The sequence below is a fragment of the Callospermophilus lateralis genome, chromosome X, assembly GCF_048772815.1.
Source record: "Callospermophilus lateralis isolate mCalLat2 chromosome X, mCalLat2.hap1, whole genome shotgun sequence".
Taxonomy (NCBI): Eukaryota; Metazoa; Chordata; class Mammalia; order Rodentia; family Sciuridae; genus Callospermophilus; species Callospermophilus lateralis.
Genome location: NC_135325.1, coordinates 56,862,182 through 56,886,780, shown reverse-complemented (window position 1 = coordinate 56,886,780; position 24,599 = coordinate 56,862,182). Strand labels below are relative to the sequence as shown.

General features: G+C 36.5%; 2 long non-coding RNA genes across 2 annotated transcripts in view; one reads left to right on the top strand and one right to left on the bottom strand.

Moving 5' to 3' along the window:
- LOC143639067 (uncharacterized) overlaps positions 1-16,878 on the bottom strand; it is a 41,761-nt gene extending 24,883 nt beyond the window's left edge. The window contains exon 1 of the long non-coding RNA XR_013154657.1: positions 16,775-16,878. This is a non-coding gene — a long non-coding RNA (uncharacterized LOC143639067). The remainder of the gene's footprint in view (positions 1-16,774) is intronic.
- A 432-nt stretch (positions 16,879-17,310) lies between these two features.
- LOC143639467 (uncharacterized) overlaps positions 17,311-24,599 on the top strand; it is a 34,610-nt gene continuing 27,321 nt past the window's right edge. The window contains exon 1 of the long non-coding RNA XR_013154684.1: positions 17,311-17,428. This is a non-coding gene — a long non-coding RNA (uncharacterized LOC143639467). The remainder of the gene's footprint in view (positions 17,429-24,599) is intronic.

The window sequence follows — 24,599 nt, the reverse complement described above, 5'->3', positions numbered from 1 at the left end:
TTTTCAAAATAATTATTTTAAGCCAGATACATCTTTTAATTTAATTAGGGATTCCTTTTTAAAAATATAGTATTAGTTGTTGTAACAGTGGTCTACTTTATGCTTTGAATACAGCCTTTGCTACTTTGCCACTGCAACTTGTTTTTTAAATGGACATGTTTCTTTCTCTTCTTCTCTCCCTGCTCCTCCCAAATCTCTCCCCCTCCCTAGTCTCAGGGGAAATAGGATTACCTTTCTTCCACATTCTAGACAGAGTTATCTGTCCTTGAGTACACAATCACCATGGGAATGAAGTAATTCAGATTACTTCATGGTACCAGAAGATCTTAGAAATGACTATCTCCCAAAGTAACCAGTGGATTACAACTCCAACAGAAAACACGTGGAATGTAGCCTTTGAACTACTTCTTCAAAAGCCCCCTGTTCTTGCTGATGGGCAGAATCACAGCTTTTGGGACAGGAGTTCCCTGTGTTTCTCCTTTGCTAGCAAAGGAATAGCTTTTTTTCATTTTTCTCAAGAAGGTGTCCTTGTTATTTGATTGGCATTGGGGACAAGAACCAAGCTTTTGGCAACAACATAAACTCAGAACAATTAAGTAATTTAGATAACCTCTTTAGTAAATTAATATTTTTTTCAGTTTAAATGCTGAAGCTTTTAGAATAAATGTGATTTGAGTTGGATCTTGAGAATTGGATTGGAGTTCAGTAAGCAGAGAAAACAGCATAAGCAGAGACTTTTTCCCTCTAAGTGTTACTGAAACCTTGATCCTTGTCTCCAATGCCAATCAAATAATGAGGAAGAGAAAGAAACATGTCCATTTTAAAAATAAGTTGCAGTAGCAGAGCAGCAAGGGTTATATCCAAAGCATAAAGTGGACCACTGTTACATAAGATTCAGATAAATTTTTCACTAAAAGGACATATCCATACTAGGCATAAGGCAAAGTATTTTTTGACTAACATTCCTACTTCTACACCTTATGATAATCCAATGATAAGCTGAGGCTTAAAAAGTCAAGTGACTTTGTTCAGGGTCACCCTGCTGAGTATCTTAGCCTGAATTTGAGTCTGTCTGACTCTAAAACCCATATATTATTAGTACACCATTTCTTTCCTTTGCTCAATCTCTTCTCTTGGCTCAATTCTTCTGATTCTTACCCCCATGGTCTGTGAGAGTATTAGCTTGATTTAGAGAGGTTCTGGGAGAACCAATTTTCTTATTTGTATAAAGTCTGAGATCCAATTTTGTTATTTGTATAAAGTGTGGCAGCAGTGAAGTTATTCTCCCAGAATTAAGTACTAGATCTTTGCCTAACAATCCAAATATGAGTAATAACGTAACAGTTGTTAGGTGAAGGGCAGGCTGAACGAATGTTAGCTGCAGGATAACCTGGACACTCAACCCTGGATCTGTCTGGTTCTTTATCGCCTGTTTGCCTCAAGTCCCAAGGCTCAAACACCACTCCCCACCCCGCCAAGGCTGAAAGCTTAACCCCCCTTATGCCAATAAGGCAGTTTGCAAACCCAGAGACCCTATTAGATTTAGACAGCACAGCAGAAGGGCACAGGCTCTCCTCCCTCCTCCCCCCTCCTCCTCCTCCTCTTCCTCCTCCTTGCTGCAATAAAGATCTCTTGGTCATTCTTAGTGTTGTGGTCACTTTCCTTTAAACAGTGGTCCACTCTATGCTGTGAATATAGCCCTTTCATGACTACCACTGCAATTTATTTTTAAAAGGACGATTCCTCCTCTTTCTCTCCCCGACTCTCTAATCTCAGGGAAACAGGATTACCTTTCTTTGGCATACTAAGCAGAGTTATCTGTCCTTGAGCATACACCCATCACAGGAATAAAGTAATTAAGATTTTGGGGATGACACCAGAAGATCTCAGAAATGACTGTCTCCTACTTTAACAAGTGAATTACAACTCCAGACAGAGAACATGGATTGTAGCCTTGGGATCAACTCTTAAAATAAAACCCATAAAACTGTGCCCCCTGATGAGCAGAATCACAGCTTCTGAAAGAAGAGTCCCATGTGTTTCTCCTTTGGTAGCAAAGCAAGTAAACTTCTCTTTCAGGGCTGGGGTTGTGGCTTAGTGGCCGAGTACTCACCTAGCACATGTTAGATACTGGGTTCAATTCTCAGTATCACATATAAATAAAAAAAATAAAGGTATTAAAAAAAAAACAACTTCTTTTTCCTTCATCTCAAAACTGTGTCCTCATTATTGGATTTTCATCAGCTTTTAGTACAGTAAACAAAAGAGTTACAGACTCACTTATCTGGGACACAAATTGAAATGGAAAAATACTATATATTATTTGGAGGTAGAAAGGTTTCTTGTCATTCTCCAGTGACTGAGACCAGTAAAAGCTAGATGCAGGGAAAAAATATGCCATCTTTGTGAGTCAATAGTGTGTGTCTCTTTGGTCATCGTCTCCAGTCAAAAGTAGCTCTGAAGTTTAAAAGCCATAGGGAAATTTAATACATTAGACTAATTTCAATATTAAGTCTCCTGCTATTATAAAAAAATAACTCACATGTTCATCCAAGTCATATTTGGTTACCAGTTACAGAAATTAGCTCAAGTAAAACAAGGGTTTCTGTAATCATACAGTAGAGAATCTTATGTAACCCAATTATAAGAGCTCAATCATGTCACCAGGGAATGGAAATCATTTGCATCTTTGGCTCTCACTAGCTCTTTCTTGTAGTACATGATTTCTATTTTCTTTTCTCTTGAAACTTCTGTTCCACAAACTCACTTATTATTTATCCTCTGCATATTTATCAGTGTATACAGCTAATCATGTCTATTCAAAAATGAAGTTACAATCATCTAGGGTACATAATTGCAACAGGTAGGCATGCTTTCAGCAGTAGCAAAGATTCAGAAATCCAACTACAATGGCTTAAATAAGGGCTATCAGGACCAACATTTCAGTGATCTTTCCCACATGGTTTCTTTAACTCTGCCCATCATATTCATGTTTATGGTAGAAAATAGGAAGGAAAAAAATGAAACAAAGTTATAACTGTTTCTGTCCTTCCCCCTTAATTTTTTTTTGCTACCAGGCATCGAACCCAGGGGTGCTTAACTACTGAGCCATATCCCCAGATCTTTTTATGTTTTTAGACAGGGTCTCACTAAGTTGCTTAGGTCCTCACTAATTTACTGAGGCTGGCTTTGAACTTGAGATCCTCCTGCCTCAGCCTCCTGAGTAGCTGGGATTACAGGCATGCAACACTGCACTCAGAGTGTTTTTGTCCTTTTTTTTTAATCAGGAAAGAAAAACATTCTCAGAAATGCACATCAAATTTTCCTGTATATTTAAGTATCCAGAACTAGTCTTATGGCCACTTCTACTTGTAAAGGGAGTAGGGAAAATGAGCTAGGCACACTGTTGCCCTGAATAAAACTCAGATCTATTAGCAAGGAAGAATATGAATATGGATGCAATATTGGTAGCTGAAAGCTACCATTATAGCCTACTAGCTCCCCTCTCTACAGCAAGCAACCCAGTCACTTTATAGCATAATCAAAGTTATTGACCAATCTTCAACCCAGCAAGCTGAGGGAACATAAAGAAGGGATGTCTTGTTGGGAGCATACCAGAGATAAGGGGTCTGTGGATAAGTCAAATTCTAAGATGATATGCAATGATTCCTGTCTCTTAGTATCCAATTCTTTGTGCAATCACTGTGATTGAATGTGAGGTAGACTTAATGACTTATTTCTGATGAATATAATATGGGAAAAGTCACAAGATATCATTTCCAAAATTAGGTTACAAAGATTGTGATTTACCTTTTGCTATCAGATTCTATTGTCTTCTTAGCTCAATAGAATGTTCTAATAAAATATTCTGCCATATTGGATAGGCTTATGAAGAATAAAATGAGGGCAGCCTTTGGTCAGTGGCTTGCAAAAACTAAGACTCCTCAGTCCAACAATCCACAAGTAATTGAATCCTGTCAACAATAATGGAAATTTGGAAATAGATTTTTCCAAAGTTGAATGACTACATCCCAGCCAATACAAAGAGACATGCATGTCTCTCTGCCTGTAAGAGACCCTGGAGCAGAGGATGTAATCAAGCTGAGTCTGCATTTCTGACCCACACCATCTATGAGATAATGTGACTGTTTTAAGATGCCAGATTGGTGGTTGGAGGGTAACTTGTTATGCAGCAAAAATAATACAGTAAGGAAATGATAGACATGTCCAGAATAATATTCAAACATTCTGTCATAAGCTAACAACTTGTGATTCAGATATTTTCTCTTCTACCCTCACTTCCCTCAGATGATTGCCTGTGTAAAGGAAAATCTTTTTAATATTTAGGTAGAAACAGCCCAATAATGGGACTGGATCCTTCATACATAAATTCCTCTTCACACTTAAAATTCATTTGTGGTACACTGGTTTGCCATGTTCCACTGATTTGAAAGCCCTAGACTTGGTGACTTAAGGCTTTCCAAAGTTAGATTCCCTGGATCAACGTGTGTGTGTGTGTGTGTGTGTGTGTGTGTGTGTGTGTGTCTGTGTGTTTTGTGGTGCTAGGGATTGAACTCAGGGCCTTATGCACGTGAGGCAAGCACTCTACCAACTGAGCTATATCCCCAGTCCAGGATCAATTTTTTTTGGTGTGATCTACAGAACAGCAGGGTCAGCATAACCTGGCACTTGTAGAACGCAAACTCTCAACACCCATCCTAAAACTATTGAATCAGAAACTCTGAAGGCAGGTCCCAGCAATTTGGATCAATTCTTCATGTTTGCATTTTCTAGCTGTAACCTGGGGGAAAGCCACTTTGCCTCTCTGAAACTCAGCTATATAATCCATAAAATTTACTGAAGAGTGTATTGAATGTGATATTTGTATAGTGTATAATGTATTACTCAACATATAACAGGTATTTGCTAGAAGTTAGTTCTATCCCCATTGAAAAAAGTGAACTGAATTTATCTTTTAAAAAATGTTTTGGTTGTAGATAGACACAATATCTTTATTTATTTTTATGTGGTGCTGAGGTTTGAACCCAATGCCTCATATGTGGAAGCATGTGCTCTACCACTGAGCTACAGCCCCAGCCCCCTGAATTTATCTTAAAGAGCATTTATGAACATATTCTGCAGCATGAAAATTGCATGAAATTATAAAGTGAGCAAAATTCCATAATTTTAGTTTATAAAATTATCATTCTCAGCATTATAGTATCTATCATTCCAGTCTTTTTTCTATACCCAGTTATACCTAGAGAAAATGAATGACCTGAACAGTTTCTCATTGTGAGTAATGGCTGTATTTTTCCAACTCTTGATCATCAACTTAACTGTATACATTGTGGATCACTGATGATGAATTAAAATCCCAAGCTGGTTTCCCTGTGCCACACAGCATGTGTCTTTGTTGCCTTCTCCTGCCACAAATTAATATTTGCTTGGGAGTGAAAATTCATTTTAATATTGGCCTGAGGGAAACAAGCTGCCCAAAAATCAAATCCTGCATTACAGAGCACACTAGAAATAGAAGTCAGATTACCTGGGGCTTATTCCTCTCTATTAAGGCAGGTTTCTGGAAATTGGCCTTTTAAGTACCTATTATGTTCAAAGGCATTTTGTTTAATAAACAGATGAATTGAGAGTCCAATTTTAAAGGGAGTTAAATAAGTTTATCAAGAATTATAACACAAGTCATATTGGTTGACTTCATTTCCAGACTATCTACTATGTTCCAGGTATCTGAAAAAAATGCCGAGATGTAATAATAAATGATATGCTATCTGGGTTTTTGAAGAGCTCATCACTTGCAAAGACCAAGGAACACATATTATCCAGATGTTGGCTGGGGTAGCCTTACTTATCAGAGATCTTTAAATTATTGATTTTGCCCTCAATCATTCCATGATGTATGAATTACTAACTCTCCCTGACTTCTAAGATCATCTGTGAGGCTTATACCCTCTTCCTTTCCTTGAGCTCTGGTCTCTAACTCCTGCATCTACTCATGCTGATTGCATTTTACTCTAATAAAATTTACACACAGAGCTCAACACTATACCAGTTTTCATAAGAAATCCTTTCATTAGTTCTCAACTTTTAAAAAAACTCGGAGGTAACATGGAAAGGTCAGCATTCACCATCTTTTTCTCCTCCTTCCATCTTCTCTTGGTGCTCTTCTTTCCATTTTGCTCTTCAAACTTTCTCCTCTGTATATTATGTAAAACACTTTTGTCCTTGCCTAACTTGCTTACCCCCAGGGATTAAAGATATCTAGTCCATTTTTTTAAATGGACCAATAACCACCTTGCAAGGCAGTTAGGTTTATATGGAGCAAATTCACTTTTGTATTATATCTCTAAATAAATGTATTAGTATAGTAGACTTTGCTTTTTTAATGGCCTTCACAATATATATTTCTCCTTTCTTCCCTGTCAATGAGAACCCAAAATGTTGTTTCAGGCAGCAGTCATACTGGTCATACCAGTCCCGGAAGTGATATTTTTTTTTCAGTTTACTTAAAATCAGGGTGACCATGCACCTAGTTTATCCAATGATCATGAAGTGGAATCAACTTGAAGAGCTCACAGAAAAGCTTTTGCTCTTCTGATAAAAGGGAAAAAACATCCTGTGCTCATGGAATAGAAGAATGAATATTCTTAAAATGCCATTACTACCCAAAGCAATCAGGAAATACAGTGCAATCCCCACAAAAATACCAATGGCATTCTTTATGGAAATAGAGAAAGCAATCACAAAATTCATATAGAACCACAAAAGGCCCAAAACAGTGAAAGTAAACCTGAGCAATATGAACAACGTTTGAGTCATCCCAACAGTGACTACTAAAACTACAAGGTTATAGTAACCAAATGTTGTGAAACTGGCATAAAAGCCATCATATAAACCAATGACAATAGAAAATCCAGAAATAAATCAGAAATAAACCCACACACTTATAACCAACTGATATACTTTTTTTTCTTTTTTCAGTGCCAGGGATTGAACCCAGGGCTGCTAATATGCTAGGCAAGCACTGTATCACTGAGCCACACCCCAACACATAGTCAACTAATTTTCAACAAAAACACCAAGAAAATAAACTGGAAAAGGTGAGTCACTAGAATAAATACTGCTGGGGAAGCTGGATATATTTTTCCAGAAGGATGATATTAAAACCCTACTTCTTTACATATAAAAAATCAACTTAAAATGAATTAAAGACCTAAATGAAAGACCTGATACTATGAAACTATTAGAGAAAACATAAACATTTCAAAATATTGGTATAAACAATGATTTTTGGTTAAGACCTCAAAAGCACAGTTAAAAAAGCAAAATTGGACAAATAGGATTATATCAAACTAAGAAACTTCTGCATAGCAAAGGAACTAATCAACAGAGTAAAGAGTAAAGAACCAAGTTGCAGAATGAGAGAAAATACATGCAAACCATGCATCTGTCAAGGGATTAATATTCAAACAACTCAACCACAAAAATGTTAAATAATCCAATTTACTAATGGGCAAAAGACATGAATAGACATTTTTCAAAAGAGGACAGATAAATGGTCAAGAAGTATATGAAAAAAATGATCAATATCATTAATCATGAGGGCAATGAAAGTCAAAACCACAATAAAATGTCATCTCATCCATGCTGCCAGTTAGAATTACTAAGATCAAAAAGATAAAAAATAACAAAGACTAATCAAGGTGAGAGCAAGGGAACACTTATTCATTGTTAGGGGGAATGTAAATTATCACAGCCATTGTGGAAAACAGTGTGGAGGTTCTTAAAAAAAGAAAAACCCTGAAAATAGAACTACACACGACTCATCAGTTGAACTACTGAAAAAAATCTGTCAATCTCTCTCCCTCTCTCCCTCCTTTCCCCCCATAAATATTTCCTTTCCTTTGGAGAATATATATATATATATATATATATATATATATATATATATATATATATATATACACACACACACACACACACACACACATACACACACATACATGAGATGAATGAAATCATTATAGGAAAGAGATACCTGCGATTCTGTTTTTATTGCAACACTATTTTCAGTACCAAGATGTGGAATCAAACAAGATATCCCTCAAAAAATGAATGGATTTTAAAAATATGATACATTTGCATTACAGAATAGCATAAAAAGAATGAAAATCTATAATTTGCTTCAATATGGGTAGAACTGGAGTAAATTTATGTTATATGAAATAATTCAGGAATACAAAGACAAATATTGCATGTTCTCCCTAATTTGTAGAAGCTAAAAATTTTGGGGCACATAGAAGTAGAAAGTAGAAAAGTTGTCATTAGAGGCTAAGAAGAGTGGGGGATGGGAGAATAGAGAGAAATTGAATAACAAGTACCACTATATGTTACATAGAAAGAATTAGTTTTGATGTTATATATCACAGAAGGAACTAGTTTTCATGTTTTATAGCACAGTAAGGCAACTATAGTTTACCACAATTTTTTATACATTTCAAAAATCACTAAAGAAGAGGCTGGAAGTTCCAAACATGCAAATATGATAATATTTGAGATGAAAATGCTATTTACCCTAACTCGATTATTACACTTCATATATATGTATTGGATTATCATATCATGCCCCAAAATGTTAACTACAAATGTTATATGTCAATTAAAAATAAAAATTTTAAAGATAATGAAAAGAAAAAAAAAGTCCTTACCCCAGGGAAAGAATCAAATGGCTTACCTGAAATACTGTACCCACCGTGGTCCAAACAACTAAGCCTAGGAAGTATGATTAGGTTGTAATAACACAGCAACCCTCTCTTTTATTTGTGGTACTGGGGAACAAACGTGGGGCCTTGCACATTCTAGGCAAATATTCTACCAATAAATTTTATCTCCATTCCCAGCATGGTTGTAACCATCTAGATGGTCAGGTAGAGGAACAGGATAAGGGGAGCAAAATTTCTAGAGACTGTTTCTGGATATATATATATATATATATATATATATATATATAAAATTTGATAGGTACCTGCTATAAAAGAAGATTAAGATTTAATATGTGGACAGATTTTATTGTTATTGGCCAGAATATAAAAAATTTGTACTACTCTTCTTTCTCAATTTTCCCTGAGATTAGAATAATTAAAAAAAGGAAACAGAGGATCTTATTATTATTTGGACTTTGGTCTAAATATATATAATACAGAGTTCTAGCAAAACTGATTTGAATCGCAGGGCACAAATTTGAGGGCTAAGAGAGGCTGGTATCTTCTCAATTCAGCACAAATAGAAATACAACCTTTTTTTTTTTTCTTAACCAGCCATAGGGCATGGGAATCTTCAATGAAGAGAAAGAACTTTGATGATTCCAGCATAGTTGAAGGGGGATATAGTTGAGACCAAGGCCTTGCCCAGCTGCCTGATCCTTAGTCCAGTGATCCCATTTCTTATGCCACAAGAATATATGATCAGGCTGGGGATGTGGCTCAAGCAGTAGCGTGCTCGCCTGGCATGTGCGGGGCGCTGGGTTCGATCCTCAGCACCACATAAAAATACAATAAAGATGTTGTGTCCACCGAAAACCAAAAAATAAATATTAAAAAATTCTCTCTCTCTCTCTCTTAAAAAAAAAGAATATATGATCCAGGCAGTTTACTTCCTGTTTAGGAAGAAGGAAAAGAGTAGGAAAATATGTAGAAACCATTTATTACATGTATTTCTGATGTGAAGAGGGGTAGTGGGAGCTTATTTCCCCTTACATCATTTTACATTTATTACCTCTTAGCCCTTTGGGTGTGTTAGCTAAATTCATGGTCATACATACTATCATTCTTGAGGGAGAAGACCCATTAATTTTTTTTGCCTCTTTTTGTGATACCATCTCCCTGACATCCATAAACATTTTGTCTATCTACTACTTTATTTCCCATACCAAATTATGCATATCTATACTTGTTCAACCTAATTCAGTAAGTACTACATGGTAGCATATTTCAGATAATGCAAAACCAGCCCAACAATATCAGAATATCCTTCATTTTAACAAATATCCTTCCAAGGATTGAATTTCTACAAAAATAAACGTCTCATACTGAATCTTGCTTCATCTTTAGAAATTAAATTCCCAAAGAAATGAAAACCAAAATTATCTTCCCCTAATTTTTCATTTTGTTTTAACTCAGCCAGAGTAGGTGTCACTGAGATGCCTGGGTAGAGTCTAGTTTCCTTCAACATCTGTATGCCTGGCTGTATTTCACTATGATTAAAATTCTTCTAGAATTTCTGAAGTTGGATTGATTCAATTTCATGTATCCTGAACATACCTTATCAGAGACACGAAAAATTGTGGCATAAAGGTGTATTGAGAGTTATAATGCAAAAAATAATAAAAAATTAAAAATTTTCATGTATCCTTTTTAATGTTACATTAATTATTAGCCAATCATTGAGAAAACTTATTACAAAAATGGAGATAAAGGTGACTATATATTTATAGAGTACAATAAATTCTGCTATCTTGCAACATATGCATAGATAACAGAAAAAACTGGGATTATATATCCCTTGGGTTTTGCTTTTCTCTAATTCCAGTCCCATACTCATAAAATGTGCTTACAACAATCTTAAGCAAAAACAATAATGTTCTTATATTGCTGTTACCAGCACTATTGTTTGGGGAATGAGAATAGAGGGTGTGGGGGTGGGGAGAGAGAGAGAGGGAAAGAGAGAGAAATATTTATTACTTCATCTGTATCCCTGTCAATTTTTGTTAATTGTACAGTGTCTACAACGTATTAAATAAAATTCAACTGACAGCATTTGCTCCTGAGAGACTGCAGATGAACTGCCCTGTTTATTTACAAATATCTCATGGAATTCCAGATCTGTATTAACTCTGTGCTGCTACTATTGTCACTTACCAAGCATGAATCCATAACAGTCTTGAATTCCCTAGGCTTCAGTTACCCAAATGGCAGAGCTAAATTTCTCCCACCATATAATGTTCCTGCCTTAGCAGTATGCAAATTTTCTTGAAAAAACACACCATTCCTCTGCTGCAGGTTAGAAATGGGTTGGGGTGGTGACAGCAAGATACCATATGGCTAACCAATGCACAGAAGTATGTAAGCCCAAATCCTTCCTATCTATAAAGGGTTTTTCCTGACTGGGTTTTCTTTCTCTATGTGGGACTCCACCTTCTAACCTAGCTTTAGTGGAAGGGAAGTGGCCTCATCAATCAACATTCCCCAAGGATATTCTATTCTTTAGGACAGAATATCTTAATACAAACTGTATCTGAGATTACCAAACATAGGAGCCTGCATAAAACATTCCCTATATAGGGCTGGGGTTGTAGCTCAGTGGTAGAGCATTTGCCTAGCATGTGTGAGGCACTGGGTTTGATTCTCAGTACCACATATAAATAAATACAATAAAGGTCCACAGATAACTAAATTAAAAAAGTTATTAAAATATTCCCTGTGTAAAGCTATGGGAAAGTGCAGTTGAAATGTGGTTCACTTGAAGCCTTAGTGAGGTTTCCTAATGGCACTCTTGTATTGAAGTTCAAATCAAAATAGTTCTCTTCTCTGATCAACCACATAATGCAGGAATATGAATTGATGCCTGTATTCTTAGTACAGAGAAGAGCATAGCTGGAATTGCCTCAAGGTAGACCCTGGTTTGCTCACAGTATCCACAGCAGGGAGAGAGGAGGGGCAGGAAAGGAAGTGCCATGCATTGGACATGAGACCTATTTGAAACACTGATTCCATTGTTACTGAAAGTTTGGTCCTTGTCCCCAGTACCAATTCAATAATAAAGACAAGGTTTTGAGAAAAAGGAAAAAGAAATCATTTTGCTTTGCTAGCAAAGGAGAAACACAGGAGATTCCTATCTGTGATTCTACACATCAGTGGGGACAAAGGGTTTTTAAAGAGGTGATTCAAAGGCTACATTCCAGGGGTGCACCTGATGGGGTTTCAAAATTCACTTGATAATTTGGGAGAGGGGAAAAGAGGAAAAAACACATCCATTTTAGAATAAGCCTCAGTGGCCAAGCAGCAAGCGCTATATTCAAAGCATGAAGAGGTCTACTGTTACACCATCTATTATTAAACCTGACCCAGTGAGGGTCATGTCATCTGACCTATAATTATTTCCTTTTTAAAAATAATTATACATGATAGTGGAATTTATTGTTCCATATTTGTATATGCATGTAATATAATAATATAATTTAGTCTATTTCATTCCCTACTACTTCCTTTTTCCTTCCCTGGCTCCTTCTCTCTGGTTCCCTTCCACTATTCTACTGGTCTCCTTTCTATTAGTATTTCCTTTTCTTAGGAATGAATGAGGTAAGAGAAGGATAGAAAGACAAGTATCTTCCTGGTACAGGTAGAGGGACTGAGTGCTACCTTCTTCATTAAAACGAGAAATTATTCAGGCAAAATGGTTGTGGAAGAAACAGCAATTTTCCAGGCAGTGGGAAAAAAATAATGTGGGAAAGAAATATGTTTGTTTGAACTTAAACTAGCTTGAGCAACAAAGGGATTTTAACATGAGGATAGAAGAGTGTCTTATAGAACCCCAAAACAACAAAGCAAGTGAGGTTTTAGAAGTAAGCTGGAGCTAGGAACTCAACTGTTATCTGGAGTATCTCTCTCATTGCTGAATCTTACTGTGTGTCTGCTTCATCTTGCAAAACAGACTAGTTTTTTCTTTTCTATTTACCAGACCATATGACAGAAAAATGGTTGTTACCAACAGTTCTCAATTTTATACTACTCAGCAGAAGAAAGCAACCATACTGGGATAAGATTTCTTAGACTAGATTTCAGATTCCTGAGGAAGGACTATGATAGTCCCAGGTTATTTGGTCCACTATAACCCAGAGATTACGTAACATGAAAACTCCTACATTTAAAATAGATGGAGTTGATGGGAAGAGAATCCCCCAAGAGAAAGGGAATATTAATTAAAGAAGAATTGGAAATAATATATTTCTAAGCATGAAGTGGGATGTGGAGAATGTTAGATATAAGGTTGAAGAAGAGATGCTTTATGAAGAGTAATATGGATCTTAAAGCATATTCATTAGAAAAAAAGAAAAGAAGCCCACTTAGGAAGTTTTTGAAATACACCTGACAAAATAATGATGAAGACCTAAACTTAAGGCAAAAATTGTGGTAGTGCAAGTATAAAGGAAAAATGGATATAAAAAATTTAGGAGATGGAATCAGGAGGGCTTAGTTAGATGTATGACACAAAAGAGAGTGTCTGAAATGACAGGAATATATAGGACTCACGTGGGGGCCTGCATGCAGAATTGCATTGCCCCTTAAGATTATAATTCATTTTGCTTCTTTTGGTCTCAACAAGACATAATTTCAAGAAATCAACAGGAACAGAATAGACAGAGTGTTTCACATATCCTTTATTCACTATTGAATAGAGTACCAAACAAGATGAAATGAACTTTGTAACTAAAGTAGGCATCTTCAGTTGTCTGTATTGCTGATTTCTAGAGATGCCATTTTCACATAAATTGAAATAACTACAGGGAACTTTTGTGTATAACAGATTATATATATATATATATATATATATATATATATATATATATATACACACACACACACACACACACACATACACACACACACACACACACATCTGGAAGAACTACAACAGACTGTTCTAAGAGATAGATGAAGTACTTTTTGTCCCCCTCTGCCTCCTTTTTCTTTACTCTCTATGTGTGAAAATCTGGGTGAAATGTAGTTACAAATATCTTTTGCCTTATTTCAGACATAAAAGTAATATTTCTCCCTAATCTATGGATATATATTGATATCTATTCATTTATATCTATTTATTTGTCTATCTATTTATTTGGATGCTATGATCTACTAGAATTCCTGAACTAAGAGTCTTTAAGTATAGGATTACAGAATACAGAATTATTCATTGAATTATTCAATGAAGATTGACTGAGGGCCTATTATGTGCCACATATTATTGTGAATATTGAACAAAGTCAACAGGAATGCCTGTTCTCATGAAGCTCCTATTCTGATTATATAACTTATTCCTCTTTGGTGCATATTTGCACTTTATTTTTCAGGAAAAGGTATAGAAGTCTTGGCATAACACGTAAAATGCTCATAAGACAGCTATTTCTGAGAGAATATGAAATCATTATGTGATGGTATCAGTGTTTCCTTTTTGGGAGTTATTTGGGAACTGAACAAAGAAAAACACATTGGCATGGAAAGATAATGAGCTCAGGTAGGGATGCATTGAATTTGAATTGCTTGGAGGCATCCAAAGCAATGTCTAGTAGGCACCTGAATATACTCAAATCTATTCTGACCTAGATCTCAGGAGGGAAGTCTGAGCCAGCAATATAGATTTGAAAGGTATTCAAGTACAGGTAATAGATTTCAGATAGTAGAACAAGAGAAACAGGCCAAGCACAGAACTGTGGAGGAACACCGACGTTTAAGGAGTGGGTAGAAGAAAAGGCTATGCAACCTATAGAAATTAAAAAGGTAAAAAGGAAGGAAACCAACAAGAAGAATGTGTGTCCCAGAACCAAGTTAGTATACAATTTCAAGCAGACCAAAGTGATCAATATTATCATGTGCAGTGCCGTAGTCCGGCTGCAGCAAAATAACCGGTGGTGGTGGTGGGGGGGTGACGAGCAACTTGTGTAGATTGATACAGCAGGAGTGGGAGCCATTTATTGTAGGACTGGAGGGGTATATATACATTCCACACAGCTTATCTTAATTAACATAAACTAGATACAGCAGTCAACCAATAAGGAATCTCCACACTTAATGGCTCGCTGGCGTTACTTCACAAACCACTCCCTCTGCAAAATGCCAGGCGCCATCTTGACTTGTTTACAGACTCTAACAGTGCAGCAGTGAAATCCAATAAGAAAAGTGTTGAAAGTTCCCAGTACATAAAGAAATTTGTCAGTATTTGGTGCTTTTAACAAAAGAGGTTTTAGAGGTGGAAGTGAAATCCTTACTACCATGTTTGAGAGGTGAATGGGAAGTGAAGGAATAGAGGCAATGTATGTAGATAAATAACTCTGAGAAGGAAAGTTGATAGGATAACTGAAGACACATCTAAGAAACTAAAGAAGGGTCCAAAATAAAGGAAGAGTATTCCTTTTAACAGTGGAAGAGCATTGATTAAGTTTTATAGGCTGAGGAGAGTGACTCACTAGAGAGAAGTGTAGGATACTGGAATCATAAAGTAAAAGCAACAGGGCAAGATCTCTGAGGGGCTAAATGAGACAAGGATCAGGAGCTCAGATTGACAATTTAGTATTACACATGCTATGTGAAACTGCAGGGATAAAGGTTTAACATGGGAGCAGATGCAGATTACAGGTGAGAAAATTTCCTGTTAGCTTTAATTTTTAAAGGAAAGTACAAAATAAAGTCACTCATTTGGTGGTGGGCTTGAGAAATAGGTGATGAAGTCATCAGTAAATGTGGAAAATGGTTAAGGATGGGAATAATAGTAGGACAGAACTGGAGAGAGATTGCTCAGGAAAAAGTGAAAGGATTTCCAAGCAGTACTGAGTCAAGAAACTAAATCTGTGGTGACACAAATTTTCATTAAAAGGTATTGTCTTTTGCTTGACAATCTCCATGACCAAATGCTGAGTCAGGCTCCTCTGAGTCTTCTTAATTAAGACTTGAACTTGGGGTCTGCCTTTGACCCACTTAGTCCAGTTTTAGCAAAAATCTTGAGTCAGTATGGTAAAAATGATCCTTCCTTGTTATCTGATCACCCTTGATATCTGATCAGACTCCTTATATTCCATTCTCATTATGGTCTTGCTTTAGCAAAAATCCTGTTGAGTAGGTTTAGCAAGAAGCCCTCTAGCAGGGACTAGGGTTGTGGCTCAGTGGTAGAGCACTTACCTAATAAGTGTGAGGTACTGGGTTTGATCTTCAGCACTACATAAAAAATTATTTAAAAAACAAGCCCTATAGGCTGGAGGGTTCATATAGATTACTTACCCAGGTGAATCTCGGGATTTTCTACTTTCTTCTGTATTATAGGCAATGATGAACTACTAAAAAATAGCTCTAATTTTTACTGAATGCTTACTCTGTGCCAGAAGAAGTTATGTGTTAAGTGCTTTACAGGCATTTTTTCATTGAACTTTCATAATTATTCTGTAAGTACTATGATTATCCCCATTTTTCTAGCTGAGGAAACAGATTCAGAGAGGTTCAGTATTCTAACTCAACAAACAAAACAAAAACAGAGCTATTCAGTGGTGGAACAGAAGTTTAAATTTGGTTCTAACTCCAAAGTCCATTCTCTGAACCAGAGAAGTGAGAATAGATGATGTACAAAATCATTCTGATAGAAATATGATAAAGGCTGAAGGGAGACAAGTCTAAAGGCAGGGAGACCCTAAAGGATACTGTTGTGGTAGTCAAGATTTTTTAGGCCCCATTAAGGGGTCTGTCCCTTAATCATGGGAGTTTTGCAGACAAGTGACATGGTCAGATAAGTTATTTAGAAACTCCCTTTGGCAGGCCTTGTGAAAGATGGATTGGAGGAGGCAAGAGTAAAGGTAGCGAAATAAGTAGGGAGGTTGTTGAACTCTTACTCTTAACTGCCCAGGTGCCTGTCCTGGGGCTGGGAGATGGTGGTATTCCAATTCCCCAGTCCTTTCGAATTGCAGAGCAACCTGGACCTCTCCCTGTCCCACCCTTACCTTGACATCACTCCATTTAGATTCCCAAAAGTGGGGTTTTGCGCACTTTTCTAGATGGCAGACTGGCTGGTCCGAGCTCTTGACAGTGGCGCCAGCGGTGGCGGCGGTCGCCGGCGGGGGTGGGGCGCATGCGCGCGGTTGCTAGGCAACGGCGGTCGGGGCGCCGCGGCGGTAACGGCGCCAGGGCTGTGTGTGTAGGCAGCGGCGCCAGAGGAGGAGGAGCACGAGGATGCAGCTGCGACCGCGGCCCCAAGAGGGAGCCGCCGCTGCTCTGTGGCCGCGGGGGCCGAGGGACGGAAATCAGGCCTGGGGGTCGTGTCGTTGAGGGGACCCGGGGCGGCGGTCCCGCCAGAGGCTCGGGCCTAGTACCTTCGGAGGGTCCGGGCCCCTGGGCGAGGGCCTGCCCCCCCCCTCCCCCCGTTGCCTCCCCTGGTCCCTCCACGTCGATGGTGGTGAAGTTGGCAGCGCCAAGGAGCGCAAGGCACCGGGCTGCCTCTCTTGCACCCAGCTTCTCTTTGGCCCCGGCTCTGGGACACCTGCGCTGCTGCCTCCTCTCGCCCGCCGAGCCCACTCTGCGTGGCGGGCGGGGGAGGGGCTCTCCCCTGCAGAGGCTGCGTCGAGCAAGGCGATGACCAGGACCTTAGAAGAGTAGGGGTGAGTAGTGGCACCACACTCGCCCAGTGCTGGATCGCCTTCCTGGCTTCCGGGGCCCCGGGAGGCGAGCGAAGCGATTTCTCCTGCAGAAGCTTCTGATGCTTCTCCTACATCTCCTCTCAAGCTCACTAATCCCTTCGAGGTAGTTTTCCTTCTCAGAGTCATGACTTTCTGGGCTAGACCCTGGTGTCCAGGAACGTGGAGTCGGTGTTTAAGGCCTGGCTTTGCTACTTAGATGCCTTAGATGCTGATAATTCTACGTACAGTCACGCAGCTTGGTCCTTGACTCGGGGACTGACTCTCCCAGTGCCATGCTCGCCCCTTTCCCTTCGTTCTGGCTCTGGCTTTTGCTCTCGCGAGGCTCAGCCTGACCTACAGACTTTTCAGGAGCCATTCTCTAGGCTGCTGTCTTTTCTTGACTCAACGCTTGAACAGCTAGCTCGAGTGGCCCCTTACTTTTCAGTGTTCCTTCTACTCGTGTGCCAAGAGCTTCTGAAAGCCTGTGCCTGGCTTCTGACTCCTGAAATGTAAAAGTAAGAAGATAGTACTTACATTAAATGGTAATACTAAAACAAACTAGCAACACTAGTCACTACTCGACTTCCAAAGTGCCATCAAACTTGAGAAGTAGGCAGAGTAGATGATTGATAACAGGGGAATTAGGCTTTACAAACTATTCTTCATCCAGAATGACGTACTTTTTCTTTTATAAATATGTTGATGAAACCAAAATGTTCCAAATAAAACTGAGAATGGGTTATTGTGATCTCTTGTACTCCTGAGGTAGCCTGCAGTTGAAAATAGTCACTTCCAAAAACATCGATATGGGTGCGTTTTGAAAAGGAAAGACATTATCTCTGAGGAGTGATATTTTTCTTTAAAAGTAGGTGGTCAAAATTTTCAGTTCATAGTTGAACGCTTTCAAAAGTGAACTAAATTTAAATTAAATAGTAATTCTGATTGTAAGGTGCTCTGAGCAGGCAGTCAATGATGGATTTCTTCTTTGCTTTGGCTCTCTTCCCTCCCTACTGGTATTAAGCCATTTTAGGTTCCTTTATCCAAAAGAAGTGGTGAAAAAAAGGCACAATAATGGAAAAGCCAAATTTAGTTTTTAGCTTAAAAGCTAAAGATATTTAAAAGTATATAGATGCCATTTGTGATTAGATAACTTTATTTAGTGAATCTGTTAAGACTGCCAACTCCCTGATAGTTTTTGGGTGAAATACTTTGCCTTGGCAGCATTTTTGTTTGAGCTTCTCTTGGTTATGGTTTAAAGCACAATATAATTCTGGTACTACTGGAAAATGATCTTGGTCCTCAGTGTGTATTGTTTGTTTTGTATACTGGCAATCTGGAGTACTTCTAGTTGCTACATTCCAAAGTTAAAGATTTTTTTTTGTTTTGTTTTGGACAATCTCTTGATGAATTCAACTTTGAATTATTTGAAATAATGATGTGCCATATGAGTAAGTACTGTTCACCTTCATGTACTTGCAGAACCAGGAAATGATTGGATCCAATATATTTCTATTGTAATGAATATGGCTAGGTAGGCACCAAATACACACGAGCATTTAACAAGGTTGTTATAACCAAGTGGCAAATTAATATTGATAGCTCATTTTGCAGGTGCAGTCAGAGCACTTGACCAATGAACTCTGGAATGAGTTTTTTTTTTTTTAAGTTACTTTCAAGAAGCTTTAATTTTCAAGCTTCTGTTCATTACTCACTACTGTCCTGCATAGTGTGGAGGACAGAACAAAATATATATATGAGACATCATAGTCAATGATTGGAACACAGAACATTGCAGAATAGGAACTAAAAGAATTAAGAGTTAAGAGAGATCACCGGAGGCTGGGTTTTGCCTGAAAAGGTTTTATAGGAAAAATCAGTTTAGATTTTGGAAATATAAGCTTTGTTGGAAGGGGAAGGAATTCAGCATAGCATGAGCTAAGGTACTTGATTTTCTAATGCTTGTGCATAGTATTCTCTTAGGTAAACCTAAATAAGGAGGGGACCATCAATGGCAATTAAGTTCTTTGTAGTGGGCATAATTTTCATTGATAGATTACATAGGAAATTAATAAATATAAATAATTTAACAAATGTTTCTGCTATAAAAGTCAGACTTAAAAACAACTGTTCTATTTCCTGGAGCATGTGAAAATGTTTTCTAGGTAAGTATAGATAATTAAGTTCACATATTTTTATAATCTGTACTTTTTTACTGTTCATTTTGTACTATCTAGGAAGAGACAGTTATAACTTAAGTGTTTCATAAAAACTGTTCTGATAAGTACAACCTTAGGTTCTTAGTATGCTCCAAAGACTACTGGACAAATTCCATAAGCAACATGAATTTTGGTTCATTAAAATATACAATAACTTAGTTTTTAGCATTACCATTTAGTACTACTATTTCTATCATTTTCTGAAACAAAGGGGAGAGATATGTCAGAGGCCTGAATATTTATACCTGTCAAAGCTGTAATATTATTAATAAGGCAAATATTAATAATTGGCAGCTAATATCAGTATTTAAAATACAATTACACTCAGCAACTTATGGAGATCCTGTCTCAAAATGAAAATAAAAATGACTAGGAATGTGGCTCAGTGGTTGATTGTCCCTGGATTCAATACTTGGTACCAAAAAAGAAAAGAAAAGCTTACTGTAATTACTGATGGTCCCTGTTTTAGTATGTTTTCTCTTACAATTTTTTAACTTTACAGTGAACACTGGTGCAAAAACAATATGCATTAAGTAGAAACTACTTTTAATTTTGAATTTTGATCTTTCCCAGGGCTTGCAATATGTGTTTCAATATTCTCTAGCACTGGGCATGGTGACTCATGCCTGTAATCCCAGAAGCTCAGGAGGCTGAGGCAGGAGGATCTTGAGTTCAAAGTCAGCCTCAGCAAAAGTGAGGCACTAAAGCAACTCAGTGAGACCCTGTCTCTGAATAAAAAAATACAAAATGGGGCTAGGGATATGGCTCAGTGGTTGAGTGCCCCTGAGTTTTTATTTATACACACACACACACACACACACACACACACATACATACATACATACATGTATACACACACACACACACACACTCTAGCAATGCTGGGCAGCTGCAGTGAGCCATAACTTTCTGTCAGCCATGTGATCATGAGGAGTAATAACCTCTACTCTATACTGTACTGTGTTGCTAAGCAATGTTCAATAGGTTAAGTGTATTAAGTGCATTTTTCACATGATATTTTCAACCTGTGATAGTTTTGTTGGGGCATAACTCCATCATACATGAAGGAGCGCCTATATTGTATCAAAAAAGAGGCATGTCTTCCAACAGAAATTCACATTTTGGAATTAACCAGGATGCATACACTTAAGGAACAATATAGCCAAACTTGAAAAAAATTTTTTTGAGTACTAGGATTGAACTCAGGAACACTCAAGCACTGAATCACATTCCTAGCCCTATTTTGTATTTTATTTAGAGCTAGGGTCTCGCTGAGTTGTTTAATGCTTCGCCATTGCTGAAGCTGGCTTTGAACCTGTGATCCTCCTGTCTCAACCTCCCAAGCTGCTGGGATTATGGGCATGCACCCCTGCTCCTGACTCTCAACTTGAGGCTCCAAATTTTTGAGGTTTCTATACACTATCTTGTACCTTTCATGTGGTATTTTTTGCTACAGCATTAGTTTTCTTTGATTAAAATTACTTCTTAAATTTTAATTCACAGTAACTTAAAGTTTCTAGATTCAACAAGTAAAATTTTTATTTCAACTATTGTCTACTTAGCAGGTCTGATAATAGTTAAATAAATCATATTAGAGAACATAATGATCCATTCAGACTCAGTCCACAAATATATGATTATTGTTGGAATTCAACCAGTTAACAAGTAGCGAAATGTATTCAGAAGTTATTGAGGTAAATCTCCCTTGCTAAACAAATGTTGCACATTTCTATTCTTAGCTTCTTATGCCAGTATCAAAAGGAAGATCTTTTGAAAGAGAACTGGTGAATTGAAATGATGGAGAAACTGCTGAGACAATGAAAAGTAATTTAATTCAAGTTCTAAGTACTATGATGGTTTAAGGTGCATATCTTAGTTGATGACAGCATGTGAAACAGGGTAAAGAACTGTCAGTTTCTGTACATTTCATCTAATTACTGAGTCCTGACGAAGAACAACATTATACTGAGTACTAGCAATGTATTCATAAGTTTTACTTTTTCTTAAATATGTAGTTTTACAAATGTTATTCTATTCTATGATCTTTTTGTGGGTGTGTCAAATGACCATTTTCCAGCTGAGCATATCTGTACATTTTATGATGGAAGGTTGTCAGAAATACGACTTTTCCCCCAACTATTCCTTTGGAGTAAATTGTCCTAGAACATAACCTTTTTCATTAAGTGAAAGGTACCAATAACAAAGATACTTCAGTGTAGGAAAAGAGGTGGACAATGGAATTCCTTCTTCAAATACTGTGCCTACAAATAAAACAAAACCCTTCATATATAAATTATCAACTAATATTCATTGGAGCTATCTCATGCACTGTTATCATTCTCTTAATGTCATATTATGCCTTGTTAACTCTTTGAAACATGGGCATCCAAAAGTTCCCCTGTGGTCGGATTCATTATTTTCCTACCCACAAATGTACCTCTGGAATTAATTTTGTTGTTGATAATATTGTGTAATAGAAAATTTTGTAACAAATTGTAGTTGCAATAAATATTAACTGAAACCTTGAATTGTAAAATAATTAATAATGATGAAATGGTATTTTAACATTAACAACTTTAATTTAAAACCACTGTAGAGTAAGCATTAGTATATCCATGTATTTCATGATTGCTTTTTCTATTTCTATGAGGAATGTCATTGGAATTTTGATCAGAATTGCATTAAATCTGTATAGTGCTCTTGGAAGTATGGTCATTTTGATAATATTAATTCTGTAGGCAGAATTAATAAGGTAGATTTTTCCATCTTCTAAGGTCTTCTTGGATTTCTTTCTTTAGGGTTCTGTAGTTTTCCTTATATAGATCCTTCACCTCTTTGGTTAAGTTGATTCCAAAGTATTTTATTTTATTTTTTGAGGCTATTGAAAATGGGGTAGTTTTCCTCATTTCCCTTTCTGAGGAGTTGTCACTGAGATACAGAAATGCCTTTGATTTATGGGTGTTGATTTTATATCCTGCTACTTTGCTGAATTCATTGACTAGTTTTAGAAGTTTTCTGGTGGAACTTTTAGGGTTTTCTAGGTGTCCCTGACCTTTCACAATTTCTGAATTATAGAGCTCTTCATTAAGCTCACTTTTTGTACTTCACTTCCACTTTTCCTAACCACTATGGATATTGGGTTTGTCCTCATTGTCACTTCTAAGTTATTTCTGTGGCCCCACTAAATGAGTTTTACAAAAGATACTTGTATATATTACATTCATATATATGAATATATATTTTATATTTTATATATTTATATATGAATATATATTTTATCATATATATATATGAATATATATTTTATATTTTATATATTTATATATATTATATATATCTTCAAATATATGCATGCATATATGACATATACAAATATAGTTATATGTAATATGTAATATAGGTATATATAATGTCTATATTTGGATATGTATTTGTATATATTTGTATATATATGCATGAACATATGTATATATATATTATGTAATAGAAACCAAATATGATTGTACATTTGTATATTTACAGATGTATATGTATACATATGTATGTACATATATTACATATTTATGTCATTCAGGAGAGATTTTATGTGATAATTTAAATGGCCAGATCCCTATCAGATGAATTGCATTTGAAATTGGGTGATTTGACTGAAAGTCGCAGTAGGGAGAATAATTTATGTGTTTGTTTGTTTTTTTTAAACTGTATCTATCCCAGGAAATTTAAAAATCATTATTATATAAAGTAAATTGTTAAGTTGAATACTCTTGAATAAAAGTAGGACTTCTTTCATTGGGATTAATTCAGAGTTCATCATTATATTTTTATCATCTGTGCTTATGTAGTTATACTTAGGTTTTATTATATTTTAGAATAAAAATGATTATCTTCTCTGTTTTCTGATATTATTGTCAGTACTTTGTATTTATGTATCTTTCAGTGGAGACATTTAGAGGATACTTATATATTCTGTGACATTTCTTACCATCTACTTGGAACTGCTTTTATATTTCTTCCAAACTGAAAACTAGTTGACATATGAGTTGTAACATAAATAGGTTTGATTCCACAGGTCATGTATAAGCCAGTCTCATTACTTACAAGTGTACCTTTGTATTTCTGGGTATATTTCATACACCAGTACATTTAATGGTTCTTGGTGAGTTTAATCTCTAAATGTGCACATATATCCTTATGTTCTATTTCTCTTCCTGCACACTTTCAAGCCTATCATTGTTAACTGTGTCGTCTGTGCTCATCATCAATAGACTTAATTGCTATTGTTTTACTATTATTGCTGCCAATAGGTACCTGTGATTTCATAGAAAAAGAAAAATGTAGGTGTATAGAAAAGGGGTATTAAATTTTGTTTCAAATTTTTCTAACTTTCCAATAATTTAGGGAGAATAAGTCCAAAATCATTGAAATTTTAATATTAGAATATGTTTATGAGCTGGTATTTTATGCATTTCATATGCATGTGGTAAACAGATTTGGATTAGTAGAGTAGTAAATTTAGGTAGCTTGTTCTAATAAACAGGAGAATGATTTATAGTGAATGTATTCAGTGGATTATATATAAAAATGTATGCCTAAAATGCTTAAGGGGGGCTGGGGATTTAGCTCAGTTGAGAAAGTGCTTGCCTTGCATGCACAAGGCCCTGGGTTCAATCCCTAGCACCACACACAAAAAAAATAATAAAGTGCTTAAGGGTTCTTTGAAATAGTTTCAATTTCCACTTTATTGTCTTATTTATTAATTTGTTAGCAAACTCTATACAAAAATATCCTAATTTATTTTTTTTTACTGTGAATTATAACAAATGCTGGTTCAGTGAGTCCAACAAAACTTTATTAATTCACACATGCCCCACAAATAAACAATTTGTAATAGCCTGGAGAGAGAGATGGATGGATGGATGGATAGCTAGATAGATAGG